The 10,315-nt window shown below is 36.3% G+C and overlaps 1 long non-coding RNA gene across 1 annotated transcript; it reads left to right on the top strand.

The window, feature by feature from the left end:
* The first annotated feature begins 1,527 nt into the window (after positions 1-1,527).
* LOC148126305 (uncharacterized) lies at positions 1,528-4,264 on the top strand. Its single transcript, XR_015742596.1, has 2 exons — positions 1,528-1,762; positions 4,118-4,264. It is a non-coding gene; the product is annotated as an uncharacterized LOC148126305 (long non-coding RNA).
* Positions 4,265-10,315: the final 6,051 nt, after the last annotated feature.

Below are 10,315 nucleotides of genomic sequence, written 5' to 3' on the forward strand. Positions count from 1 at the left end.
TTGCATGAATGAAGTAAATCACCATGGGTCCAATTAAAATTGAAATAAGTTAATTGAAACAAAGCCATCTTACCCAAACTACTTTGGATGCAATGGAGTTGTCTGTTACATTTGCAGTTGTTCACATGGAAATTAGATCCATTATACCCAAGGTTCATTAGTGGAATCCTTTTAAACAAGATTTCATTGTTGTAATTGTTGAAGTATTTATATCTTTTTATTAAACCTAGCATTTTTGAGCTAATTACTGTTGGTTGAACCCCTTCCCCAAATTACTGATTGCAATATTACATGATGTAATATTGTATTTGCTTCTCATATGTTACATCACGATTGGGATCAGGATTATCTTCATAGTACCTTTGAATGAATTATCGGAGCTAGTCCAAATTGGAGCTGATGACTGATTTCCTGCCAATACTCACAACCAAGTTCAATAGCCAGAGCTTTTCAAAATTGAAAAATCTGAGTGTGGGAAGGAGGAATATCCGGAACTGGAGCAGTAACTAGGGCAGTGGAAATATACAAAGGAGTCTCAAGCATCTGTCTCTACTTCCACACTACTGGTGTGTTACTGGCATGCTTTGGGCTTTTTGGAGTACTTTGCTCCAAATAATGTTTTGAATTATTCTGCCATAGTGGAGTTATCTAAGAATCTACAAACAGGATATATGGATGAATCTATTACTTTATTGGATTTGTAATCTGTCCCAGTCCAAAGTACTCTGTGCTTTATGACAAACAGAACATAATAACAGTGACCCAAATGAATATCATAAACAAAAAAGAATCATAAAAAAGAATAAATCACAAATGAAATCCCAGATAGGCTCTCACAGTTAGTTAGCGGTGGGATGAAAGCTATAGTGAAATAAAAGGTATAGTGACTTCTTATCTATTTCATACAGCTGCTATTTTAGCATTATCTCTTGAGGCAACTCTATTTAGAACATATTGATAAAATTCTTAACATCTACAGAAATATTGCAAATAGCAGAATAATTAGTAAATCTCCTAATCAAACTATGCAGAAAATCTGGAGAATGACATAATAGCCAACAGATTGGGAAAAATCTGTTTACATACTAATACGAGAGAAAGAAGACTTAACAGAGTTTTCAAACTATAGTACAGCATCCTTAATTTCATATGCAAGGAAAATAATGCTTAGGATCACTTGATGCAGATTAAAACTATATAGAAAGGAAATGCCACATGTTCAAGCTGGCTTTAGAAAAGGCTGAGGAACAAGAGACATCATTGCTGATGCACCTTGGGTAATTAAGAAAGCCAAAAATTACTAATAAGGCAGAATATTCTTCATGGGTTATCAAAAGATCTTCATGTCAAACTGTGAAATGTTCTTGGAAAAATGGGAAGCCCACAATATCTCATTGTCCTCATGTGAATCGTATTCAGTTCAGGAAGTTACTGTATGGAGAGAACATGGCAAACAGACTGGCTCCTAATTGGCAAAGGAGAGGATAATCTCTATTTATTTAACCGACCTGGTGAATACATATTGAGGAAGCTTAATTTTATAAAGTTGAGGATGGTTTTAAAATTGGATGGAGAAACATCAATATCCTGCACAAAGATGATGACATTATTCTGCGAGCTGAAAATGCAAATGATCTGAAAGCTGTAGTAAGAAAATCAAGAATGACAGTGAAAAGATGGGACTAAGATTAAATATAAAGAAGAACTAATAACCAAACATACAGCAGACAGTTGTAGAATTGACAATGAAGATATTAAAGCGGTGAGTAGTTTCTTCCTTTTAAGATTAGCTATCAGCAGCAAAGAAAGCAGTCTATCCATTGGGTAGAGATAAGCCTTTGGAAAAGATGTTCAGGTATCTTGATATGTCAATAGCTGCAACGATCAGAATAATGCAGACAGTAGTTTGTTCCTGTGAATAATGGAAGTCAAAGTTGGACTTTGAAGAAGCAACAGTCTAGTGAAGAAAAAGTTAGACTCTGAAGAAAGAGGGCAGAAAGAGTATTGACGCTTCTGAACTCTGGTATTGGAGAAGATTCTTGAAAATACCATGGTAGCCAAGAAAAAAAAATGTGGGGGCACGATGGCTCAGTGATTAAGGATGCTGAGCTTGTCAGTTGAAGAGTTGACAGCCTGGCTTTGGGACCCAAGCATCACACAAGGAGGTGAGCACCCTTTACTTGCCCCAGCTCCTGCCCACCTAAAAATTTGAAAGCATGCAAATGCAAGTAGATAAACAGATACCATTTCTGTGGGAAGATAAAAGCATTCTGTGCACCTCAGCATATAGTCATGCTGGCCACATGACCATCGAAATTGTCCTCGGACAACACTGGCCCCCTCAGCTAAGAAACGGAGATAAGTACCACCTCCCAGAGTTGGGAATGACTGGACAAGGAAACCTTTACCTTTAGTTTTAAAGTAATGTATCTTAAAATAAATTAATCCAAAGTTTTTGCTTGAGATACAAATGACCAAGTTTAAGTTACCATATTTTGGACACATTTTATGTGATGCATTCATAATAATAATATAAAGAAGGTGAAAGAAAATAGCACAGAGCAGGGCCTTTTGGCTACTATACCTGTAGTTATTCTAACATCTACACTGACACATGATGGAGGTAAAGGGCAAATAAACTTTTCTATATGCTGATGACTCAAAGAACAAAGAGTGCAAAATGAGGTGATTTTTAAATATTTCCATACCAGATTACATTTGTCATTTTTCTTAAGGAAATATATGTTAAAGTACATTCAATAAAATTGCCCTGCTGATAAGTTAAAGTCCAATGCTGACTCTTTACCTCAGCTAGTATGGGGGAAATCCCTTGGGTTTTTTTTGCAGAATTTTCACATAATCACTGGAGTACTTTACCTCTAGATAGCTATCACTTCTTTTAAGATGCTATTTTTCTCCATCAGATTGGTAGATCCAGCATAAATCTAAAGAGTTGATTAGCTACTCTTATATTAATTAGATACAATGAGTCACAAGCACTGATTTGATCTCCCCAGGCAGGAGTTTCTTACCATACAATAGAGCTTACCCCTTCACATTAGAAATGGATTATCAAACATTAGAGTGGTAGCTTGCAGAAGATGAAGTAAAATAATTTGTTGTGCATAAGCAATGTCCCAAATTCTTTCATAAATTTCACAAGTCTAGCAGGTTTTAGAAGACGGTTTGACTTAGGTCATTAAACACTGGATTCCGCCCATATTAAGTCTTATTAGTGTGTCCCGGTCAATTCATATTGACTCTAACAATGTAAATCATGTTGTTTACAGGGCTGAGTTTCTGTGGTCTTCCATAATCTGCACAATTACCTTGAAACACAGCCTTGGCTTAGAAAGAGAATACCATACACACTAATTCTAGCATCAGAGAGGGAATCAGTGGTTTTTGTCTAATGATTAGCAAATAAAGAAGCAATGGTTCCTACAAACCAGAAAGAGTTGACACAGTTATTTTGCTTCCTTCATGTACACTATTGCTTTATATATGTATTCTGCATCCAGTTTCTTGGTCCAACAATTTTTATGGGTATCTATGGATGTACAAAACATGCAATAAATTTTGCAATTCTCCTTGAAGCTTCCTTTTAAATCCTTGAAATGTTCTGTCCAAACATGAGGTGAAGTTAATTTTGGGCTAGCAATTATAATTTAAAAACATTGTTTAATATACGTTTTTATTATTCATAACATACTTTTCAATGTTTTCCTTGAAATTCTTCAAGAAAAATATTTAAGATTAATGCAAAAGACAGAAAACATTTGTAACTGAAACAGATGCTTCCAAAATAGCAGGAGCAATTTAGATTTTAGAAACAGAATTGATATTAAGTTGTCTAAACCCCCTATATCCTCTCTTTCCCTATGCTATGTCATACAATTTGCTTTGTTTGAGTTTAGTACATTCTGTAACTCCAGAATGCGATCCTTACCAGACACTGTGTTGAGTGAGATGGGCAACATATAAATTCAATGAATGAATGAATGAAAATGAATGAATGAATAAAGTGTGAATCCAGTCACATTTGACAGGAGTAATGTAAAACTAGCCCTGCTGGATTACATTAATGGTTTAGTTAATCCTGTGTCTTTTTTTCCAGAGTCACCAAACAAACCTGATGTGCACTGACTGCTAGATCAGTGAGTTCAGCACTTCAAACTACACACAGATGCACAACAGCTTCAAAAAAAAAAAAAATACAATGCAAACCAAAACTACCACCACAACAAAATGATGTAGAGAAAAATGCCAGCCATCTTCGTGTCCTAGATGCTGGAGTTCTGTGGGAACTTTAATGAGGAAAGCAAGATGTAATAATGGTTTAGAACATTTTGGGAGTTGTCCTACTGCTGCTACCTGCCTGTCTACCAAATAAGAAGAGTGTGTGGAGGAATGGGATTCTCAGAAAAAAGGAAGTCATTCTCATATGAATCAGTGCATCACAAAAAAAAGATAATATATGCAGAATTGTTTTTAAGTTAGGATTGTGCAGTAGAAGGAGGAATAGTGGTAGCATCAGAGTTTCACCAAAAGGATTATGTCCTCAAATCTGGTGATGTCATTAGCTAAATAACAGAAAAGCAACACTCCTCTTTTAACACTATAGCAGTGATGGTGAACCTTGATGAATGAATACTGGTATACCACCCAAAAGGTTATGGCATGTCAGCTTTGACACATGTATCATAGCTTCCCCATCACTACCCTATAATTAGCTGAACATTTTGGATTTTGGAGTATATATTTAGCTAGAGATGGGTAAATACAGGTAGTCCTCGGTTTACAACCATGTGTTAAGCAACTGTTCAAAGTTACTATACAACTGAAAAAAAGAAAGTGACTTATGGTCGGTCCTTGCCCTTACAACTATAGCAGCCTCCCCACAGTCAAAAGTCAGGCACTTTGCAACTGTATATATTTTACAACACTTTGTAAGTATCCCAGGATCGTGGGAACACTTTTGCGACCTTTCCAGCAAAGTCAATGAGGGAAGCTGGATCCGCTTAGTGCCTGTTCAATTCATCTAACAACTGCAATGATTGACTTAATAACTGTGGCAAAAAAGCCATAAAATCAGTGCTTAACAGCCACCTTGCTTAACAATGGAAATTCTGGCCCCAACTGTGGTCATAAGTCAAGGGCTACCTGTACGTCGTTCCATTCTTCAATTGTTTCGAAGGTAAAGGCTTCAGCCGGTTACTTCACTGATAATATTGGCTAAGGAATTAAGGGATTATTAGTTCACCAAACCTGCAGATAAGTCTTCAATTACAGGAGAAAGCTAGTGGAATTTTCATGCTGAGGTGTCCCTCTTCCCCAATACAGAACTGGGGAAAAATTCATTTTTTGAGTATCAAAATGGTTGTACCATGAGCCATCTTGTGACCAAAAAGATTTTTATGGAAATATGTATATTTTCTTTGTACATTTCATTGTAAGTGCTTATGTACATATTAACACAGGGGAAAGATCAAAGGAATAGAAAGTGGTTGAAAATCGAGATGTGCTGTCTTGAAAATCAAAATAACTTGGGACTCCTAAAGTATTGATTCCACTATTAAAAGAAGCCCGCATAATTTAAAATGTTACAAAATCAAAGCAATGTAGGTAAATCTCAAGGAATCTCTTATCTTTTCCTCATAAAAAGGTCTTATTTAAGATGAAAATAGATCTCTTGCTGCTTTCAAACCTCTTCATTTCAATGAAAATATGGGAAGCTAACCAAACCCACTTTCACAATATAGGTAGTCCTCGAGTTATGACCACAATTGAGCCCAATATTTCTGTTGCTTAAGTGAGACACTTGTTAGGTGAATTTTGCCCCATTTGACAATCTTTCTTGCCATTACTGTGAAGTGAATCACTGCAGTTGTTAAATTAGTGACACAATTGTTAAGTGAATCTGGCTTCCCCATTGACTTTGCTTGTCAGAAGGTCACAAAAGGTGATCCCATGATTTTGGGACACTGCAACTGTCATAAATATGAACTAGTTACCAATCATCCAAATTTTGATCATGCGACCATGAGGATGCTGAAATGGTCGTAAGTGTGAAAAACAGTCATAAGTCACTTTTTTCAGTGCCATTGTAAATTTGAATGGTCACTAAACAGTTGTAAATCAGGGACTACCTATATTAGATGTTTTTATTTATTATAACTATTTATATATTAGCTATTCCAGAGACTCAATGTGATTAATGATATCATAAAAGCAACAATCATAAAATTACAATCGCAAAACATAATACTCTCCTTTCACGGATTCAGTTCCAAAATCAAGCTATCTAAAGATCCATGAAAAACAAAGCAGCCACCCTGCCTTATTTTTAATTTCCAAATGCCTGCTTGAATAAAATTATGTTTCTAGCCTTCTAGGTGGCCAATATATTGTGGTAGACCCCATGTACATTTTTATATTTTATTTGATTTGTCAATCGCTTACAAGATACAGGTATAAGAATAAATATAGTTTTGAATACATGAGATAGATACTTATAAGAAAAATAAAAAACCAATAGGACAGGGATAGTAGGCATGATTGGTGCGCTTATTGGTGCACTTATTGGTACGCTTATGCATGCCCCCACCTCTCCTCAAGGTGAGGTTTTCAACAACGTTGGAGCCTCAGCAGAAGTCTGCCTTCAAGTTTCCTACCCTTTTACTTCTCGTAGGTTTGGGATCCCAAACATCTCCTCTCTTGATGTCTGTATTGGATGGGTGGAATCATTTTGGAAGAAACATTTCTGAAGATATCCAGAAGGTGAGCCATAAATGAACTGGAACTTTGAATTGGATTTGGAAATCTGTTAACAGACAATACAGTAACCATTACACTGGTGCTATGTTAGTGAATCTAGGACGTGGTGGCTCAGTAGCTAAGACCCTGAGCTCGTCGATCAGAAAGGTCGGCAGTTCAGCGGTTCAAATCCCTAGCACAGTGTAACGGAGTCAGCTCCCGTTGTCCCAGCTTCTGCCAACCTAGCAGTTCGAAAGCATGTAAAAATGCAAGTAGAAAAATAGGAACCACTTTGGTGGGAAGGTAACAGCATTCCATGAGCCTTCGGCGTTTAGACATGCCAGCCACATGACCACGGAGATGTCTTTGAACAGTGCTGGCTCTTTGGCTTTGTAACAGAGATGAGCACCACACCCTAGATCCAGAAAGGACTAGCATGTATGTGTGAGGGGAACCTTTACCTTTATGTTGGTGAAACAAATCACATCTGTCAGCAGCTAGGCTACTACTGTTCAACAAACTACTGTACTTTCTGGTTGACTTAAGAGGCTGCTTGATGTAAAACATGTTACAACCTGCAATTAAGGACAGAGCTTTCTCTGACAGAATGAGCAGCTACTGAGACACCTGCTGAAGATGGATAAAAGCTCCAGCTGCTGCTTGAGAAGGGCCTGTGAGTTCAGAAAAACCCCAGGCCATGGACTTGTTCCTTCCAGAGGTACAACCTGAGCCAACTGAAAAGAAGATGCTTCCATACAAACTAAACTCTAACCAGCTAGGAATTATTCAGAAAATGGATATGGATGGCTATTTTTATGCCTATTAACACACAAATATTCCTTGCTAAAATCATTTAATCATTAAGTCAAAGGAAAAAGCAAGAAACATTCTCATAAAACAATGAGTAATCTTTTGAGGACAAGGAAAATTCCTTAAGCAGAAAGAATAAGTGATTATTTTTATTAACAATTATAATTAGTTGTTTCCAACCCGCCTGACAAAGCTATCTTACATGTTAATCATGCAAAAGAACGCCCAATACCAGATAGCCTTCATTTTACCCATTCATGTTGTGCAGCTTCTCTACCTCTGCCCTTAATTCCCAAATAGAATTCATGAATAACAAGATGAAGGAAGAACCAGGTTAAGCCACTAATTATTCACTAAATAAGCTGCAATTGACCAGGTTCCCACTTGACCCCCAAAATGGTTTACAAATCAGAATATGTTACTGTTTCCCCATTCTATTTATGCTTTCATAGTAACCCACTAGGAATGTTTTTCCAGTGATATTCACTGGACTGCCAATGTAGATTTTAGTCCTGAAAATTCTTGAATGAATAGATGTTTATGTATGTCTTAATAAATTAGGACATCTGAGATATGCATAGATTAAGGCACCCCAGTTGGGTGCAAAACAGTGTTTTCACATATTCCAAATGAATTAAATGCATTGTCCCCAGTCATAAGAAAATTAGCTATTAATTAACTAGCTCATTAAAACTAATAACCTTTATAGTGAAATCCTATGTATCTCTGTAAAATCTGTGTTCAGAATGTGTTTTACTTCCCTGCAAGCAAACATAAAACTCCAGATTTAATTTACTTGTATCTAATTTGGTCTGCTGATTTAATTGGAATTTATTTTCTGTGGCTCAATGGATATTATGTCTATGCTATCTTATTTCAAAATTAGAAGTCAAACCTAAAGGGAAAAAAAAATCTTTTTATTAGAAAATGAACATTCTTTTGGGTTTAAAGTGATTTTTAAAAAGTAATCCAATATATTCATTCCTTAGATAAGACTTTTAACTTTGACTATAGGAGGATTATAATAAAACAACCTTATCAATATTATAACAAACAAAGTCTGGAACATTGGCTAATGACAGCACTCCAATGCAAATACCAGTTATATTTTGGTTTTGCAACTGTCCTTGTCTTTGAGCTCTGCACAGATAAATTCATCACGTCATCACCTTTTCACTGTGAAAATAAAAGATCCCATTCACTCTACATGTTAAACTCATGGTTTAAGCCACAATTATCTTAGTAAAGGAACCAATCTGAAAAAAAAAACCCCATGAAAAAGGCCTTTTTCTTTGCTTACCTGGGCTGTCCAGTGCATATTTGTTTGAGAGTTCTCTAAATCATGTTTGCTGAATTAATAAGAATTTATATACGAGCACTTACACAGAACTGGCAGGCAAGTATTATTCATAAACCAAGTTGTGCCCATTTTTTCTTACAAATGTTCCCATTACAGTTAGATGTTTGTGCTTACACACACTCACACTCCTACATAGAGCTGGCCTTAATCCAATTTGAAAACCTTCCCAGGGGAAGAAAAATAAATTGAAAAAAGCTGGGAAGAGGTCATCAAAGGGAAAACGAGGCAACTACTTTAGGTACCTTACTTTGGATAGTGCGAGACTGCCCAAACTAATTGTAGTTAATTCTTCATTATTATGTTTCTACCGTCCAGAACAAGTCTCTGGGATTTTCAGTCTGAAGATCCAAAATAACTTGATTGGAATATTCTAGATTTTGGCTACATGGGCATATATAATAAATATAGATTGTCCTGCTACTTTTGTAACAAAGTTGCTTGGGACAGCCCAACCAAAAAAGAAGGGGCCCTATTTTCTCACAGCTAAAGATTTTCAAAAGAATCCTAGGGTTAGGGACAATACATTATTCTTGTAAAATTTTGCCTAAAAACTAAAAAGAATGAATGTATTGATTATAGTTTTGCAAACATGTTAGGAAGCAAAAACATTTGGCTTGTTGCAGGTTTAGAAAGCGACAAGCATCTGGATGTTCCTAACATGAGAACAAATTTAATAAATAAATGTTTAAAAATGCAATTCTAGCAATTCTGTACCACTTCATTTATACTTAACAGGTTTCTGTATTGGTCTCCAAGTACAGGAAGCTACTGCCATGTTTCTTAGGCAATGATCCAGAAATGGCTGATCGTTAGGGGTGTGCAATCCTTCGGAATAGGAGCTTTGGGAAGTATGAGCCAACTTCAAATCCAGCACCTGCCAACAACCCATTAAAGCAGCCACATCTTTCTGCTGGATTACACATGTAGAAAGGCTGCTCCATCTTTGGGTCTATGACAACTCACCGTGGCCAACTTACCATGGGACAACTCTCCATGGCTAACTTCCCACGGGACAAGAGTTACCCTAATATTGAACAAATAGTCGAATAGGATAATTAAAGGATAGCAAAATAGGGACAAAATAAGATGTAAATGACTAGTTAAAATAATTTTTAATTATTTTAAATAATGGAATTGAATCAAATTGTCCTGCAGCAAGTTGTCCTGTAGCAAGTTGGCCGTGGATAGTTGACTGTGGTTGAGTTGATTGAGGTGAGTTGTCCCAATTCTGTCTTTCTTTTGCCTCCCATTCTAGCTTTCCGTTCTTGTATTTCATGACATTCTCTCATATAAGCCAAGTACTAATCTGGTATTTCAACTTCTGCATTGATTACACTGGGTGCAAGTTTTTACAATCTGTCAACTGCTTGATTTGTCAAATAAGCCTAC

This window comes from Pseudonaja textilis, chromosome 3 (assembly GCF_049901715.1).
Source record: "Pseudonaja textilis isolate UNSWEBS1 chromosome 3, rPseTex1.2, whole genome shotgun sequence".
Lineage (NCBI taxonomy): Eukaryota > Metazoa > Chordata > Lepidosauria > Squamata > Elapidae > Pseudonaja > Pseudonaja textilis.